This window comes from Bufo bufo, chromosome 6, assembly GCF_905171765.1.
Source record: "Bufo bufo chromosome 6, aBufBuf1.1, whole genome shotgun sequence".
In the NCBI taxonomy this organism is placed as follows: Eukaryota; Metazoa; Chordata; class Amphibia; order Anura; family Bufonidae; genus Bufo; species Bufo bufo.
The window spans coordinates 149801963-149821112 of record NC_053394.1 but is presented as its reverse complement, the minus strand read 5'-3'; the positions used below and the strand labels follow the sequence as shown (position 1 = coordinate 149821112).

Below are 19150 nucleotides of genomic sequence, written 5' to 3'. Positions count from 1 at the left end.
GGAGACCCCTTCCTCATTTTATCAGGTTAGGAGATAAATAAAAATAAAAAAAAGTTAACAAACAAGGAATCTTGGGAAGCTTAGTTGAAGAGTGACATCAGTGAGACAGGAAGTAGCTAATTTCTCCTACTGCAACCTGGTTTAAAACTGCAGGGATGGAGAAGTAAGACCTGGGATTTATAATAAACAGATGGAGCACATTTATGGCTACTTTCACACCTGCGTTTGGTGCGGATCCGTCAGGTATCTGCACAGACGGATCCGCACCTATAATGCAAACGCTTAGATCCGTTCAGAAAACGGATCCGTTTGCATTTACCATGAACAAAAAAAAAATATATATATATTTTTTTTTTTTCATGATAATGCAAACGGATCCGTTTTGACTTTACATTGAAAGTCAATGGGGGGACGGATCCGTTTGAAAATTGAGCCATATTGTGTCAACTTCAAACTGATCCGTCCCCATTGACTTACATTGTAAGTCTGGACGGATCCGTTTGCCTCCGCACGGCCAGGCGGACACCCGAACGCTGCAAGCTGCGTTCAGGGGTCCGCCTGCTGAGCGGAGCGGAGGACAAACGGTGCCAAACTGATGCATTCTGAGCGGATCCGCATCCACTCAGAATGCATTAGGACTGGACGGATCCGTTCGGGGCCGCTTGTGAGAGCCTTCAAACGGAACTCACAAGCGGAGCCCCGAACGCTAGTGTGAAAGTAGCCTATAATAGTCAGTGGCAAAAGTTTTTTGTGGCCAATTTTCCAATGTACTTACCCAATTTACCTGTCAGACACACGACGATACAGTCCACTGAAGAGAATACATCTTGGTAGTAATGCCCATATAGTGTAAAAGATCAATTCTCAGTATTCACAATCTCACTGGTCCACAGAGACAAAAGTGTGTGTGTGTATATATATATATATATATATATATATATATATATATATATATATTTATATTACACATACACTAAGAGTAACAATGTTTAGAACTTTTGACTTTCAGGCTCCATATTTTACCATCCACTACAGCTTCGAGAGACTACCATCATTTTATAGAAAATCATCTTGGCTATCTCATACATTATTTGGACTTGCAACTATTTGGCATATGATTAGTTATTCAAATTCATGTCGTGTAACTGCATTTTTACTGTTTTGCTCCTGGTGGTGGAACACTCCAGGAGATTTCCCAAGAAAAGAGAAGCATAATCCAGCTCATCGATAGCGGTATCTCGGCCAAGAAAATTGCCAAACTGCCATTACAGAAGAATACGAAATGAAGTCCGTCCATCCATTCCAAAGCCAAGAAGTGGATGTCCCGGCAAAATATCAGAGTCAACAAGTCGGCTCATCACAAGGTCTGCGCAACAAACACGGCAGTGGTGGTGGCTCGTATGCTTCATAATAGTGAGATCACACAAGTCTGGAATGGTGGCCCGAAAAAAGGTGAAGAAGCTTCGACTTCAATATCGTCATAAGAAGCGTCAGCTCGAGTTTGCATAAAAGTACGTACAGTGAAAGTAGACGCTAGAAGATTGGAAATGGGTGATTTGGAGCGATGAGACAAAAGTCAATAGACTGGGCTCTGATGGGTGCAAATGGGTCTGGAAGAAACAAGAGGAAAGGGGACTAACGGATCGAGAAATTGAAGGAACTTTCAAGTTTGGTGGAAAAAGCCTGATGATATGGGGTTGTTTGACAGCCAAAGGCGTTGGATACTTGACCAGGATCAATGGTGATCTCAATTCTGAGCTATATGTGAGTATCCTACATGACGAGTTACTTCGTACACTCGAGTATTATGGGTATGAAAAGGACGACATAGAGTTCCAGCAGGACAACAACCCGAAGCATACGTCAAGATTGGTGATTAAATGGTTCAATGACAATGAAGTAGAGGTGCTGGATTGGCCTTCACAGACCCCAGACCTCAACCCAATCGAACACGTGTAGGTAGAGTTGAAGAAAAAGCTGTATTCGTACCCAAGTGAGTTGACCAGTATGCACCAACATTGGGAACGTGTAGAAGAGACCTGGGATTTCGGTCGAGACATGCTTGAATCTGATCGAAAGCATGTCCAGAAGGATTCAGGCAGTGTTCAAAGCCAAAGCTGGATTTACAAACTACTACCAAAACAATAAAAATAAAATTTTAGAATTTTAGGAGCAAAAACAGTAACAATGCAGTTACATGACAATAATCTGCATAACTAATCATATGCTAAATAGTTGCAAGTCCAATTTATGTATGAGATGGCCAAGATGATTGTCTATAAAATGATGGCAGTGGATAGTGAGATATGAAGCCTGAAAGTCAAAAGTTCTAAACATTGTTACCCTTTTGCTTGTCAGTGTACAGTGGATATAAAAAGTCTACACACCCCTGTTAAAATGTCAGGTTTCTGTGATGTAAAAAAAAGAGACAAAGATAAATTATTTCAGAACTTTTTACACCTTTAATGTGACCTATAAACTGTACTACTAAATTGAAAAACAAACTGAAATCTTTTAGGTGGAGGGAAGAAAAAAAACTAAAACTAAAATAATGTGGTTGTATAAGTGTGCACACCCTCTTATAACTGGGAATGTAGCTGTGTTCAGAATTAAGCAATCACATTCCAAATCATGTTAAATAGGAGTCAGCATACACCATCATTTAAAGTGCCTCTGATTAACCCCAAATAAAAGTCAGCTGCTCTGGTTGGTCTTTCCTGAAATTTTCTTATCGCATCCCACAGCAAAAGCCATGGTCCACAGAGAGCCTCCAAAGCATCAGAGGGATCTCATTGTTAAAAGGTATTAGTCAGGAGAAGGGTACAAAAGAATTTCCAAGGCATTAGATATACCAAGGAACACAGTGAAGACAGTCATCATCAAGTGGAGAAAATATGGCACAACAATGACATTATCAAGAACTGGACGTCCCTCCAAAATTGATGAAAAGACGAGAAGAAACACTGGTCTGGGAGGTTACCAAGAGGCCTACAGCAACATTAAAGGAGCTGCAGGAATGTTTGGCAAGTACTCGCTGTGTGGTACATGTGACAACAATCTCCGTATTCTTCATATGTCTGGGCTATGGGGTAGAGTGGCAGATGAAAGCCTTTTCTTACAAAGAAAAACATCCAAGCCAGGCTACATTTAGCAAAAACACATCTGAAGCTCTCCAAAAGCATGTGGGAAAAGGTGTTATCGGTCTGATTAAACCAGGTTAAACTTTTTGGCCATAATTCCAAAAGATATGTTTTGGCGCAAACAAACAACACTGCACATCACCAAATTACAGCATACCCACAGTGAAGATTAAAGTTTTGGAATGGCCCAGCCAGAGCCCAGACCTGAATACGATTAAAAATCTTTGGGTGATCTGAAGAGGGCTGTGCACAGGAGATCCCCTCGCAATCTGACAGATTTGGAGTGTTTTTTGCAAAGAAGAGTGGGCAAATCTTGCCAAGTCAAAATGTGCCATGCTGATAGACTCATACCCAAAAAGACTGAGTGCTGTAATAAAATCAAAAGGTGCTTCAACAAAGTATTAGGTGGAAAAAGTTCTGAAATTATTTATCTTTGTCGAATTTTTTTTACATCACAGAAACCTAAATTTTAACGGTGTGTAGACTTTTTATATCCACTGTATGTGTGTGTGTGTGTATATATAATATTGTTGTGGGTATCGAAATTTCGATACTTAATCAATACCTTTTGTCCCGGTATCGGATTTCCATTTTTTTTCGATACTGGCTGCGCTGCTGCGCAGTCTAGTATCCACAGGACATGAGTGCGCTGCCTCAGCAGAACAGGGGAGAAGGAAGCAGTCTCTTCCTCCCCCCTGTGCTGCGCTGCCAATAAAGTGGGGGCGGAGGAGGGGTGGGCACACTGCACCACCAATGTAGGAGGACTTTTCATGGATTCGGACTTTAAGTTAGCAGGCTACATAGAGCGGCGCCCAGGGATCTCATTGCACTTAGGCCCCATTCACACGTCCGCAAAAGGGTCCGCACCCGTTCCACAATTTTGTGGAACGAGTGCGGACCCATTCATTCTTTATGGGCCCGGACGTGAAGTGGAGAGCACACTATGTGCTCTCTGCTTCTGCATTTGCGGAGCGCGGCCCCGAACTTCCGGGTTTCGGCCCCGAACTTCCGGGCCGCAGCTCCGCAAAAGATAGAACATGTCCTATTCTTAATAGGCATTTCTATAGGGGGTGTCGGCCAGGTGTGTTGCGGATCCGCAATTTGCTGGTCCACAACACACCACGGACGTGTGAATGGACCCTTACTATTATTCCTGGGCGCCGCTGGGGCTCCGATCGGAAGCTGCCACTGCCACCAATGAGGAGGGGAGGAAGGGACCCTGTGGCCACTGCCACCAAGGACTATAATACTGGGGTTGGGGTGGGGGTGTACTGCGCCACCAATGAAGATAACTAACCTTTTAATACAAATATAGGCGACAGAATCACATACCCGGCACCCGACCTCTATGACAAGGCCCTGCGATCCGCGGAAAATAACCTCTCAGGTGCCGCACCTGAGGGGTTAATTGCTGCGGATCGCAGCGCCTTGACATAGTGGTCGGGTGCCAGGTATGTGATACCGCCAGCACCCGCCGCCTATATTTGAATTAATGGCAGTGGCGTATCGTCAATATAGGCAGACCACGCACTGGCTATGGGGCCCCGTGAGGTTAGAGGGCCCGGCCAGACTGCATGGCTCCGCCCCCTTTCTGACCGGAATACCTGCTGCATACCAGTAACAGTAGAGAGATAAATACCGTCCCCAGTCCTGTGTCCTCCTCCTGATTCCTCCCCTCCTCCTTGCCTCTGCTGGGCTCCGCTGCAGCGAATGGCATTGGCCCCTGCCCCCTGTCTGTCAAAACACGTCAAGTACAGCTGGCCAATAATCAGGGAGATGCTGTGCTGACTGCGCTGCTTATTGGACTGCTGACACCTGACCTCTGCTCTGTCGGTGTGAAGTGTTACAGTCCAGCGCCTTTGTCCAGAGCAATGTGAGAGCCCTCAGCCCATCTATCTTTTGTGCAGCCTGTGCCAGAGGTCCTAAATCCTGTTGACCTGCAGGAGAGACTAGAGAGCATGGACAGATTCAACCAGCAGATGAAAGTGCAGCAGTCGACATCTGTGTGAGTGACTGCGCTGCAATGTGGAGGGAGTAATATGGGGAGGTCTGTGTGGCTTGCACTAGTAGTAATAGCTTACTATAATTGCAAAATGCACAGCATCTGTGCCATAGACATGCAACCTTCCCTCATAGACCCAGCACCCCCATAGAAATACAACCCACCCCACCCATGTATGCTTTTAGTTCTGAGGGACGATCCATTCCCTGCCTCTCATTGCCCTATTAGAAATACCCTATTTTAAAAATAGGCTGGATCCCCCCTTAGAACTTGAAGCATAATGCATCTCTCGCTCTCTCTCTCTCTCGTTTGCGCTCTCTCTCTCGTGTGTGTGTGTGTATGTGTGTATATATATATATATATATATATATATATATATACACACACCGTAAAAAAAAATTGAACCAAAAAGTGTGCTTTTGGTGGGTTTTGAACTAATGGTTGTCTGTGGATGACACTGTTATGGGGGGGCATCTGTGGATGGCACTGTTATGGGGGGGCATCTGTGGATGGCACTGTTATGTGGAGGGGGATCTGTGGATGGCACTGTTATGTGGAGGGGGATCTGTGGATGGCACTGTTATGTGGAGGGGGATCTGTGGATGGCACTGTTATGTGGAGGGGGATCTGTGGATGGCACTGTTATGTGGAGGGGGGATCTGTGGATGGCACTGTTATGTGGAGGGGGATCTGTGGATGGCACTGTTATGTGGAGGGGGATCTGTGGATGGCACTATATAGCATCTTATGCTATATGTGTCATCCACAGATCCCCCCCCGTCCACCATAACAGTGTCCCCCAATACACCGGGCCCCGCCGCTCACAGCAGTATACATATCTAAGCAGTAATCCTTAACCCCGAGTAACTTTAATTTTAAAGCAGCGCTATCCTGTTTACTACCTTACAATCGAGCTCCGGTAACAGGCAGAGCGGGCGGTAGCGTAACATAACTCACTCACGTCACGAGCCTGCTCCGCCTGCTTCATTCAGAAAGTGGGAGGAGCAGGAGTAAACAGGATAGCGCTGCTTTAAAGTTACTCGAGGTTAAGGATTACTGTTTAGATATGTATAATGCTGTTAGTGGCGGGGCCCAGTGTAAGAGTACAGTGACTACACCGGGCCCCACCGCGAGTCCCCGGCCTCCAGCCCCTCCTCCCTCCCCGCTGATAAATCGCTGCGCTGTGCAGCATCGCAGCCGGCGATGTATCAGTGTTAGCGATGTAAAAATGGCAGCATTCGCCTCATAAGACTCACTTCCATCCCCCCCCCCACACTTTTGGGGGGAAAAATTGCATCTTATGGGGCGAAAAATACGGTATATATATAATAAAAAAAATTCTTCCTGCTCTTCTATGTACAGCATTGTGATGGTGAAGGCTCAAAAATGAGCCTGCGCCATCAGCTGTTGGTATAACACACTGCTTCAACTGTCAGGACTGGAGCTAGTTCCAATTACACCATTTTAACCCTTACGATGCCCTGTTTGAACATTGCAAACATAATAAATAATACACATAAAATTTAAAAGAGTGTTTAAAGAAAGCAAAAGTATCCACTAAATAAACTTCTCAATTAGGGCTCATGCACACAAATGTATTTTGTTTCCATGTCTGATCCTTTTTTTTGCGGATAGAATGCGGACCCATTCATTTCAATGGGTCTGCAAAAAATGTGGACTGCACACTGTGTGCTCTCTACATCTGTATGTCTGTTCCATAGCCCGCACTGTTTTCCACACAAGAATAGGCATTGTTACAATGGTTACCCCCCCCAAAAAAAAACATGGATATTACACAGACAGCATCCGTATTTTTTGCAGACCGCAAAATACATAGTCGTGTGCATGAGCCTTTATTCCGATTTTCTTCATCAATATCACTGCAAAACCCCACACCTTCACTAATCAGCTTTAATAATTGTACTTTTTATTGGGGGAAGTGCCCAATTCTGAGTTTTCCTATGGGGCCCCATGATTTCTATGTACGCCCCTGATTAATGGGTTAGTTATCTTCATTGGTGGCGGCAGGGGCACTTCGCCCCCAACCCCACTATTATAAATTATAATCATTGGTGGCGCAGTGAGCACAGCCCCTCCCCTTCTCTTCCCCTCTCTTGTCATTGGTGGCAGCGCCGGCACAGTGCAGAGGGAGAGACTCCCTACTTCTCCACTGTGCTGCTGAGGAGAACATGGTGCCTGCTGAGAGCAGTAGCAGTAGTGCAGCCTAGTATCGGTAATGGCAAATCCCAGTATCATATAGATTCGGGTACAATAGTATTGATTGGGTATTGATCATTCGATAACTGGTGCAACCCTACTGGATACAGTAGTAAATCATCAGCTCTCAGAAGTAGTAGGGCCTGTACAGGTTTCTTAATAAAAAAATATCTGTTCACATTCATTGAAACCAAGCAAAGATCTTGAAAATGGTGAGGAAATCAAAAACCAAGGTCTAGTAGAAATTTGCTGACATTTTCAATATGGCATTCGCAGTATAGTATTTATTTGGGAAGTAATTGGTTAACAAGTATCTTGAGAGTAGTCACAGACACTCCCAGGGCCTAAAACATGAACACCGAGTATAAAAGGGACGACACTGCTCTTGTAATGAAACCCATCATCATCATTATTGTTCCATTTTTATTTATTTTTTCCAGGTTAAAACAGGGAAATAAAAACTTTCTCATCTTAAGTAAATACTCCCAGACATTGTAATTTGGGCCACATGGGAGCTGCTTGACCACTGCAGGAAAGGGTTCACCATTGCATTGTAGTAATATACACTTTGATTGACAGCTCTCCTCCATACAGAATCTGTAGTTAATGACCAGACCCAGGCATGGAGACAGAATGTCTAATGGTTCCCCACCACCGCAGAAAAAAAAAAAAACAACCATGTAAATCTATTCCATTCTGTGTCCTGGTTCTCATCTTCCTTCCTCAGCCAACCAGGACTGGGAATACTGTATGTGCGGTACAGTCATTTTAGTGGCATCAACACAGGATTATGCAGATCCAGTGATGTCACCCAGCAGCAGCATTTTCAGTGGTATTATAACCCTATGACATATCTCTTGTCATGGTGCTGTAGTTACGGCAGGGTGGGTCCCTTGGCGTAGGAGATCGTTTTGCTGCCTGTCTGCCCCATTTCCCAGTATATGCTGTGTGCTAAATTTAGGTTCCTGTATTTTTATTTCATCTCATTTTGGTATTTTGCATCTCTGATCTGTCGCCCACGTACAGACAACACTTCACCCCCCCCACTGTTGTGTCTCCAGTGCCATCTGTGCCCTCCCCCCCTGCAGGGCCTCTTGTTTCCCCAGGGCACATTCACATGTGCTGTGTTTTGGGGATTTTATTTTCTTTGCACACTTTAAAAAAAAAAAAATCTATCGGGTCAAGAGTTGTGCAAAACTAAAATCTATTACTGGCATAGGTACTATTCAGTAGGAAGAGTAGTTTGGGGACCCCAGTGATGAGGAGAGGATGCCCATGAGAATATGGCTGCTGCTCTGTCTGTGACCAATGCCTCATGGAGTTAGAGGTGTTTGGTTTGAAGAACCTGGTGATCTGATGGGCGGGAGTGGTTAGGAGCTCTGCCAGTATAATGCAGGTAAATCTGCTGCTCAGGTTGCAGATTGTCCCTGAGAGATTGTCTGACAACTTTGTAAAATATTGCAAGAAAATTTAGACTAGCACAACCATAAAGCTAGCATATAAACAAAATATGGCAGCACACTGTTATACATGCAAACAAAAGAACTAGAGATTAGAGATTATTCTGGATTACAGTGGTACTATACATGAAAAATGAAGCTCTACCATCAACAAGGCTTCTAATCAGAGTATAAATATACAGTAGCTGATTCCTACATGGCCCTGAACATTGTAGGTTTAGGTTAGGCCCAGGAGAGGCAGTTCTGCTAGTGTTAGGTACCCATCTGCAGATGCACCTTGACAGTGGTAGATGGGCCCGAACATGTTTCGTGCCTCCATATTTCGTGTATAATAGGTATAGTAACATTGTATTTCAGAATAATCTCTAATACCTAGTTCTATTGTTTGCATGTGTAACAGTGTGCTGCCATATTTTGTTTGCTGTCCATATGTTAGCTTTATGGATGTGTACCTGTAACTTTCGATGTGCAAGTCTAAACTTTCTTGCTGTGTGTTTGGAGGGTAGCTCCCTCCTTTAGATTAAGCACTCCCCTCCCATCTGCCCATGGCTTCTGAGCAGAGTGTAAATATAGCCCTACATGTAGACCTACATTAGGCCGAGGAGAGGCAGTTCTGTTAGTGATAGGTAGCCATCTGCAGAAGCCACCTTGACGATGGTAGATGGGCCCGACACATTTGATCAAAAATATGTGCGAAGAGCTTCCATTTTTGTGTATAGTACAACTGTAATCCAGAATAATCCCTAATCCCTAGTTCTATTGTTTGCATATACAGTCCTGATCAAAAGTTTTAAGACCACTTGAAAAATGGCAAAAAATCATATTTAGCATGGCTGGATCTTAACAAGGTTCCAAGTAGAGCTTCAACATGCAACAAGAAGAAATGGGAGTGAAACAAAAATGGCGTTTCCATGAGGTGAGTGGGAGCATTTCTCCAAGTGGTGAAGACTGCCGCACGAAGGCCATCTACTGTCTGGAACTGTTGTCCATTTTTGTAAACTTCCCTTGCCATCCCATCCCCAAAGGTTCTCAATTGGATTTAGATCAGGGGGAACACGCAGAATGGGTCAAAAGAGTGATGTTATTCTCCTGGAAGAAGTCCCTTGTCCTGCGGGCATTGTGTACTGTAGCGTTGTCCTGTTGAAAAACCCAGTCGTTACCACACAGACGAGGGCCCCTTAGTCATGAGGAATGCTCTCTGCAACATCTGGACATAGCCAGCGGCCGTTTGACGCCCCTGCACTTCCTGAAGCTCCATTGTTCCACTGAAGGAAAAAGCACCCCAGACCATTATGGCGCCCCCTCCACTGTGGCGCATAGAAAACATCTCAGGTGGTATCTGCTTGTCATGCCAGTAACGTTGGAAACCATCAGGACCATCAAGGTTAAATTTTTTTCTCATCAGAGAATAAAACTTTCTTCACCTTTGACTATCCCATGTTTGGTGCTCTCTTGCAAAGTACAAACGAGCAGTTCTGTGGCGTTCAAGGGGACGAGGTCTTTGAAGATGTTTTTTCTTATTGAAGCCCTTCAGTCTCAGATGCCGTCTGATGGTTATGGGGCTGCAGTCAGCACCAGTAAGTGCTTTAATTTGGGTCGAGGATCGCCCAGTGTCTTGACGGACAGCCAATTGGATCCTCCGGCTCAGTGCTGGTGACATTTTTTGGGGTCTTCCACTTGCCTTTTTTGTTCCATAACCCTCAGGATCATTTAAGAAATTCCAAATGACTGTCTTACTGCATCCCACCTCAGCAGCGATGGCGCGCTGTGAGAGACCCTGCTTATGCAGTTCAACAACCCGACCACGTTCAAAAAGGGAGAGTATTTTTGCCTTTGCCATCACAACGTGTGACTACCTGACAGAAAATGACAATGAATCCACATCTTTGCACAGATTTGGCCTTTTAACCACCTCCGGACCGCCTAACGCAGGATCGCGTTCCGGAGGTGGCAGCGCTGCGCACAGTCACGCATATATGCGTCATCTCGCGAGACGCGAGACTTCCTGTGAACGCGCGCACACAGGCGCGCGCGCTCACAGGAACGGAAGGTAAGAGAGTTGATCTCCAGCCTGCCAGCGGCGATCGTTCGCTGGCAGGCTGGAGATGTGTTTTTTTTAACCCCTAACAGGTATATTAGACGCTGTTTTGATAACAGCGTCTAATATACCTGCTACCTGGTCCTCTGGTGGTCCCCTTTGATTGGATCGACCACCAGAGGACACAGGTAGCTCAGTAAAGTAGCACCAAGCACCACTACACTACACTACACCCCCCCCCCCCCCGTCACTTATTAACCCCTTATTAGCCCCTGATCACCCCATATAGACTCCCTGATCACCCCCCTGTCATTGATTACCCCCCTGTCATTGATCAACCCCCTGTAAAGCTCCATTCAGACGTCCGCATGATTTTTACGGATCCACTGATAGATGGATCGGATCCGCAAAACGCATCCGGACGTCTGAATGAAGCCTTACAGGGGCGTGATCAATGACTGTGGTGATCACCCCATATAGACTCCCTGATCACCCCCCTGTCATTGATCACCCCCCTGTCATTGATCACCCCCCTGTCATTGATCACCACCCTGTCATTGATCACCACCCCTGTCATTGATCACTCCCCCTGTCATTGATCACTCCCCCTGTCATTGATCACCCCCCCTGTCATTGATCACCCCCCTGTCATTGATCACCCCCCTGTAAGGCTCCATTCAGACATTTTTTTGGCCCAAGTTAGCGGAATTATTATTTTTTTTTCTTACAAAGTCTCATATTCCACTAACTTGTGTCAAAAAATAAAATCTCACATGAACTCACCATACCCCTAACGGAATCCAAATGCATAAAATTTTTTTGACATTTATATTCCAGACTTCTTCTCACGCTTTAGGGCCCCTAGAATGCCAGGGCAGTATAAATACCCCACATGTGACCCCATTTCGGAAAGAAGACACCCCCAGGTATTCCGTGAGGGGCATATTGAGTCCATGAAGGATTGAAATTTTTGTCCCAAGTTAGCGGAAAGGGAGACTTTGTGAGAAAAAAATTTAAAATATCAATTTCCGCTAACTTGTGCCAAAAAAAATATATTTCTATGAACTCGCCATGCCCCTCATTGAATACCTTGGGGTGTCTTCTTTCCAAAATGGGGTCACATGTGGGGTATTTATACTGCCCTGGCATTCTAGGGGCCCCAAAGCGTGAGAAGAAGTCTGGTATCCAAATGTCTAAAAATGCCCTCCTAAAAGGAATTTGGGCACCTTTGCGCATCTAGGCTGCAAAAAAGTGTCACACATCTGGTATCGCCGTACTCAGGAGAAGTTGGGGAATGTGTTTTGGGGTGTCATTTTACATATACCCATGCTGGGTGAGAGAAATATCTTGGTGAAATGCCAACTTTGTATAAAAAAAATGGGAAAAGTTGTCTTTTGCCAAGATATTTCTCTCACCCAGCAAGGGTATATGTAAAATGACACCCCAAAACACATTCCCCACCTTCTCCTGAATACGGCGATACCACATGTGTGACACTTTTTTCAGCCTAGGTGGGCAAAGGGGCCCATATTCCAAAGAGCACCTTTAGGATTTCACAGGTCATTTACCTACTTACCACACATTAGGGCCCCTGGAAAATGCCAGGGCAGTATAACTACCCCACAAGTGACCCCATTTTGGAAAGAAGACACCCCAAGGTATTCCGTGAGGCGCATGGCGAGTTCCTAGAATTTTTTATTTTTTGTCACAAGTTAGTGGAAAATGATGCTTTTTTTTTTTTCATACAAAGTCTCATATTCCACTAACTTGTGACAAAAAATAAAAACTTCCATGAACTCACTATGCCCATCAGCGAATACCTTGGGGTCTCTTCTTTCCAAAATGGGGTCACTTGTGGGGTAGTTATACTACCCTGGCATTCTAGGGGCCCAAATGTGTGGTAAGGAGTTTGAAATCAAATTCTGTAAAAAATGACCTGTGAAATCCGAAAGGTGCTCTTTGGAATATGGGCCCCTTTGCCCACCTAGGCTGCAAAAAAGTGTCACACATCTGGTATCTCCGTACTCAGGAGAAGTTGGGGAATGTGTTTTGGGGTGTCATTTTACATATACCCATGCTGGGTGAGAGAAATATCTTGGCAAAAGACAACTTTTCCCATTTTTTTATACAAAGTTGGCATTTGACCAAGATATTTATCTCACCCAGCATGGGTATATGTAAAATGACACCCCAAAACACATTCCTCAACTTCTCCTGAATACAGAGATACCAGATGTGTGACACTTTTTTGCAGCCTAGGTGGGCAAAGGGGCCCATATTCCAAAGAGCACCTTTCGGATTTCACAGGTCATTTTTTACAGAATTTGATTCAAACTCCTTACCACACATTTGGGCCCCTAGAATGCCAGGGCAGTATAACTACCCCACAAGTGACCCCATTTTGGAAAGAAGAGACCCCAAGGTATTCGCTGATGGGCATAGTGAGTTCATGGAAGTTTTTATTTTTTGTCACAAGTTAGTGGAATATGAGACTTTGTATGAAAAAAAAAAAAATCATCATTTTCCACTAACTTGTGACAAAAAATAAAAAATTTTAGGAACTTGCCATGCCCCTCACGGAATACCTTGGGGTGTCTTCTTTCCAAAATGGGGTCACTTGTGGGGTAGTTATACTGCCCTGGCATTCTAGGGGCCCAAATGTGTGGTAAGGAGTTTGAAATCAAATTCTGTAAAAAAAATGACCTGTGAAATCCGAAAGGTGCTCTTTGGAATATGGGCCCCTTTGCCCACCTAGGCTGCAAAAAAGTGTCACACATCTGGTATCTCCGTACTCGGGAGAAGTTGGGGAATGTGTTTTGGGGTGTCATTTTACATATACCCATGCTGGGTGAGAAAAATATCTTGGCATTTTTTGCCAAGTATAACTACCCCACAAGTGACCCCATTTTGGAAAGAAGAGACCCCAAGGTATTTCGTGATGGGCATAGTGAGTTCATAGAAGTTTTTATTTTTTGTCACAAGTTAGTGGAATATGAGACTTTGTAAGAAAAGAAAAAAAAAAATAAAATCATCATTTTCCGCTAACTTGTGACAAAAAATAAAAAGTTCTATGAACTCACTATGCCCATCAGCGAATACCTTAGGGTGTGTACTTACCGAAATGGGGTCATTTGTGGGGTGTTTGTACTGTCTGGCCATTGTAGAACCTCAGGAAACATGACAGGTGCTCAGAAAGTCAGAGCTGCTTCAAAAAGCGGAAATTCACATTTTTGTACCATAGTATGTAAACGCTATAACTTTTACCCAAACCATTTTTTTTTTTACCCAAACATTTATTTTTTTATCAAAGACATGTAGAACAATAAATTTAGAGCAAAATTTCTATATGGATCTCGTTTTTTTTGCAAAATTTTACAACTGAAAGTGAAAAAATGTCATTTTTTTTGCAAAAAAAATCGTTAAATTTCGATTAATAACAAAAAAAGTAAAAATGTCAGCAGCAATGAATACCACCAAATGAAAGCTCTATTAGTGAGAAGAAAAGGAGGTAAAATTCATTTGGGTGGTAAGTTGCATGACCGAGCAATAAACGGTGAAAGTAGTGTAGGTCAGAAGTGTAAAAAGTGGCCTGGTCTTTCAGGGTGTTTAAGCACCGGGGGCTGAGGTGGTTAAAGGCATGTGGTCCTAAAATTTTGATCAGCTGAAAAACAGCCTGTTTCAGTTTAATTGTTATTTTCAATTAATTGAATGCTCAAAAAATGTTTTGTCTCACTCTCATTTCTTCTTGTTGCATGTTGAAGCTCTACTTGGAACCTTGTTAAGATCCAACAATGTAAAATATGATTTTTTGCCATTTTTCAAGTGGTCTTAAACTTTGATCAGGACTGTATAACAGTGTGCTGGCATATTTTGTTTGCTAATTTTCCAAAATATGTCACGATTTTGCAGATGTGAAATAATAAGGATGGGACTGACGTCAGACAACCACAGTCAGTGTATTACCAGCGGTATTGTGTACTACTGGTGCCCATCACACCAGTAAGGCACCCAGTGATTCTCTCCGGTGATGGGGCTCTGTGTTTCGGCCACTAGTAGTCCTGCGTTATAATGCACGCTGTGCAGAGCGTATTTGATGCATTGTGTTTTTATGGTTAACCAGTGACCTCTCACATAGCAGGGTGAGCTGTGGTCAGGCAGTTGTTAACTATGCGGAGAGTAACTCAGATATATTGATGATGTATTTATCGTGTGGCCTGGTTCAGAAAATGAATTCATGGAGTTTGTGAATGAGAATGACATGAATATGTAGTTTACGTCACAGTTTGGGGGTAACACCCTGCAATTTTTGGATGTTGAGATTAAGGAGGGGTGTATTCACACTAGGGAATTTAGGAAACCTTCAGCTATGAACTCACTACTCAGATACGACAGCTTTTACCCAGAGTATGTGAAACAATCTCTTCCATACGGACAATTTTTGCCCTTGCGCAGAATTAATGGTGAAGACCGAGATACAGGCAGAGTCACTAAGTGCATGATCAAGGATGAGGGGATATCCTCAGAAATTAATAAAACAGTCCCTAGAAAGAGCGTGGGCCAAAAATCATAAGTCTTTATTAAAAACTAATATAAATAAGAAAAACAGAACAGACAGTTTGCATTTTCTTTCCAGTATAGTCTGATATTATTAGAGTTTCCATCAGAAAAAATTGGCATGAATTGGAAAATGATCCTTCGTTATCAGAAGTTGCAAGTCAGCAATCATTAATCTACTTTAGACGTACGTGATATTTTGGTGAAAAGATGATATGAAAAGAAGGTGGATGGAGGGTACAGCTGGCTACGAAGTACATTGCCAGAGGGCAATCACCATTGTGGCCAATTTAGATTTTGTACTTATTTGCAGAGAGGATCTTAAGTACGTCTAGGATAGGGATCAGCAACCTATGGCACTCCCAGTATGCCTTGCTTGGCTGTTTCACAACAGCTGGAGTGCCGGAGGTTGCTGGCTCCAGGATTTGGTATCGCCATAACTGTATCAACCCACAGAACAAAGTTATCATATCAAATATCCCTCATGGAGAACTCTATAAAAAATAAAAATAATAAACAGAGAATTGTAAATTTGTCAACACATCACCTCCCAAAAATCAAATAAAAAATGATCAAAAAGTCATATGTTCCCCAAAATGGTACCAATAAAAACTTCAGCCCATCCCACAAAAAAAAAAACCCTCACACAACAATGTTAAAATGTTGACAGAAAAATAAAGTCATGGGCCTTAGATATGGCAATGCAAAAAAAAGAGAGATTTTTTTAATAAAAAATGATTATATGATTATAAAAGTAAACACATGAAAACAACAATATAAATTTGGTATTGCCACAATTGTAACCAACCGATAGAATAAATTTCATAAATCATATCAAATATACTACATGGAGAACCCTATAAAAAATTTAAAAAAACTTACACAATTGCAATTTTTGCTCGCCTCACTTCCTAAAAGAAATGAAATAAAAAGCGATCAAAAATGGTGCCCATAAAAACTACAGCCCGTCCCACAAAAAATGAGCTCTCACACAGCTCAGTCAAGAAAAAATTAAAAACTTATGGCTCTTGCAAACAATTTCAGCAAATTCCATGTTAGAAAATGCACATACTGCTCCTTACCTTTTGAACTCTGCTGTCTGCCCATACAGTAGTTTACAACTACATATAGGATGTTGCCGTATTCGGGAGGCAATGGGTAACAAACTGTGGGGTTCATTTTCTTCTGTTACCCCTTGTGAAAATGAAAAATTTGGGGATAAAGTGACATTTTCATGTAAAAATGTACGGTAATGGACCTAGATAAGGGTCTTATGGAGGAGGATATTACATTAGAGGAAGTGGAGAGAGCCATTAAGGACCTACCGACAGGGAAAGCCCCAGGCCCAGATGGCATCCTGGTAGAGGTATATTCTAAGTATGGGGAAAATCTAAACCCTCAATTACTGAACCTGTACCGAGCGGCGCACTCCCGTGGCTCCTTGTCAGATTCCATGTATGATGCATCCATTGTTGTGATCTTGAAGCCTGGCAAGGACCCATTGGAATGTGGATCTTATCGTCCAATTTCACTTTTAAACTTGGACTATAAAATCCTGACCAGAATTATAGCCAATAGATTGAATAAGGTCATCACGTCAATAATTCACTCTGATCAGTCGGGCTTCATGCCTGGAAGGTCCACATCAGACAACATTAGGAGGGCTCAAGTAATTGCGCAGCTGGGGGTAGCTAAGAAGGAGAGATGAGCTCTAGCCTCACTGGACACGGCCAAGGCTTTCGACTCGTTGGAATGGCCCTTTTTGACTGCAGTGCTGGGCAGCTTTGGCTTCGGTCCTAAATTCATTAAATGGATTGAAATATTATATAAAAAACCCACTGCTAGCATCCAACTGAACGGTTCCCACTCTGATAGGTTCCCCTTACTCAGAGGCACGAGGCAGGGATGCCCGCTCTCGCCTTTGCTGTTTGCAATTGCCATAGAGCATCTGGCCATTAGATTTATACAGGACCAGGTTTATACAGGTGTCTGCGAGGGAGATAGGGAAGACAGGATTGGACTGTATGCAGACGACTTGATCCTCTTTATGTCGGAACCGGAAGTATCTCTACTAAGAGCTATTGAAATCATAGAGCGCTTTGGGCAATACTCCGGGCTGCACATAAACTGGGGCAAGTCTGCCATCATGCCACTCTGGAACCATGATTGGCCTAGTTGTCAAAACAACCTGCCTGTAGTTGATAGGTTTAAATACTTAGGGGTAATAATCACTAAAGAGCCCCAACTCTCCTATGTATTGAATATTGAACCCTTAGAGACCATATTCCAAGATAAGGTTAAAACATGGGAGACCCTCCCTTTGTCGGTTATGGGTAGATTGAATCTGGTAAAGATGGTACTCTTGCCCAAGGGTTTATACTTGCTGTCCCACGCCTGTACGCCAGTCCCCAGGGGATTTTTTAAACGTATCCATGCTATTATAGCCTCCTTTGTATGGGGTAAATCTAGGAGGAAACTCTCACTGTCAGTTTTACAGAGGCCGAGGCTACAGGGAGGAGCTTCCCTTCCAGACTTCTTTCGTTATTATATTGCAAGTCAACTTAGATTTCTGAGATATTGGGTAACCGATGCCCCAAGCCCAAAAGCAGAATGCTACCTGCACGAATATTTGCAAGTCCCCACGCTGTGGCCCGTTCTGGAGGGATCTCGCCATATTCAAAAGGGTCTTCTCCCAGTACATAAGCTAGCCCATCAGATATGGCAGGCATCCAAGTTAAATTCCTACACGGATTTGCCAAGTGAAGTCCCCGTATGGGATAACTGTATGTTCCCACATCTGGTAAAGCTGGAGGGTGTCTGACTGGAAGAGGCATGTTATACTCACTTTGGGCGATCTATAAGAGAGCGGGCAGCTTAGATCATTCTCCCAGATTCAGGATAAGTTTCAGGTGTCCCGTACTCTTTTCTTCAGGTACCTCCAATTGAGACATGCACTACAGGCCCGATTCAGAGGTGATAACAGGAGTATTTCTAAATACCCTATCATAGGGGTTTTAAAATCGCAAGGCCCGAGAGGCATAGTCTCAGCGCTATATACACACTTGTTGGACTGCCGCTTGCTGGTGGCCCCGTTGGCCGTTGAGGGCAGATGAAGTTGCTAATACCATCTTTGTCTTCTGAGGATTGGGAGGAGGCATTAATGGCTCCGACTAAGGTATCACTCTCTATAAATAATAGGATGATCCAGCTTTTTATCCTTGATTGTAGCTATCTCACGCCCACCAGACTTCAAAAGATGGGCAGGATTAGCCACTCCAGGTGCCATAGATGCGATGCTGTTGGAGCCAATTTTTGGCATATGATGTGGGATTGTGAGTTCATTCGACAGTTCTGGATTTCAGTTCTGGAGGTCCTCGCAACTATGGTTCCTGTGACATTGCCGTTATGCCCCAAGATGTGCATTCTGGGAGTCATTGATGAAGAGTCGTGGTCACACTACCATAGAATCTTCTTAGCGGAAACACTATTTCTAGCTAGAAAGGCAATTGCCATAAGATGGATGGGAGATTTCCCCCCCTCGAAGGGACAATGGCTCACTCTTGTGAACCACGCAGTCTCCATGGAGAACATTGTGTATAAGCATAGGGGGTGTCCACAAAAATTTGATAAAGTCTGGGGTGACTGGTGTGCCTCTCCTCTCACCTTACACTCATCGCGTCTGCACTCGACAGCTGACGGGTCACATTGATCTTCGAACCAATATTCAGATACTTTATAG

At 43.7% G+C, this 19150-nt stretch overlaps 1 protein-coding gene across 1 annotated transcript in view; it reads left to right on the top strand.

Annotated features, from left to right (window-relative positions):
• BCAS4 (breast carcinoma amplified sequence 4) overlaps window positions 1-19150 on the top strand; it is a 74364-nt gene that overhangs the window by 9554 nt on the left and 45660 nt on the right. The gene's annotated exons all lie outside the window — the stretch shown is intronic.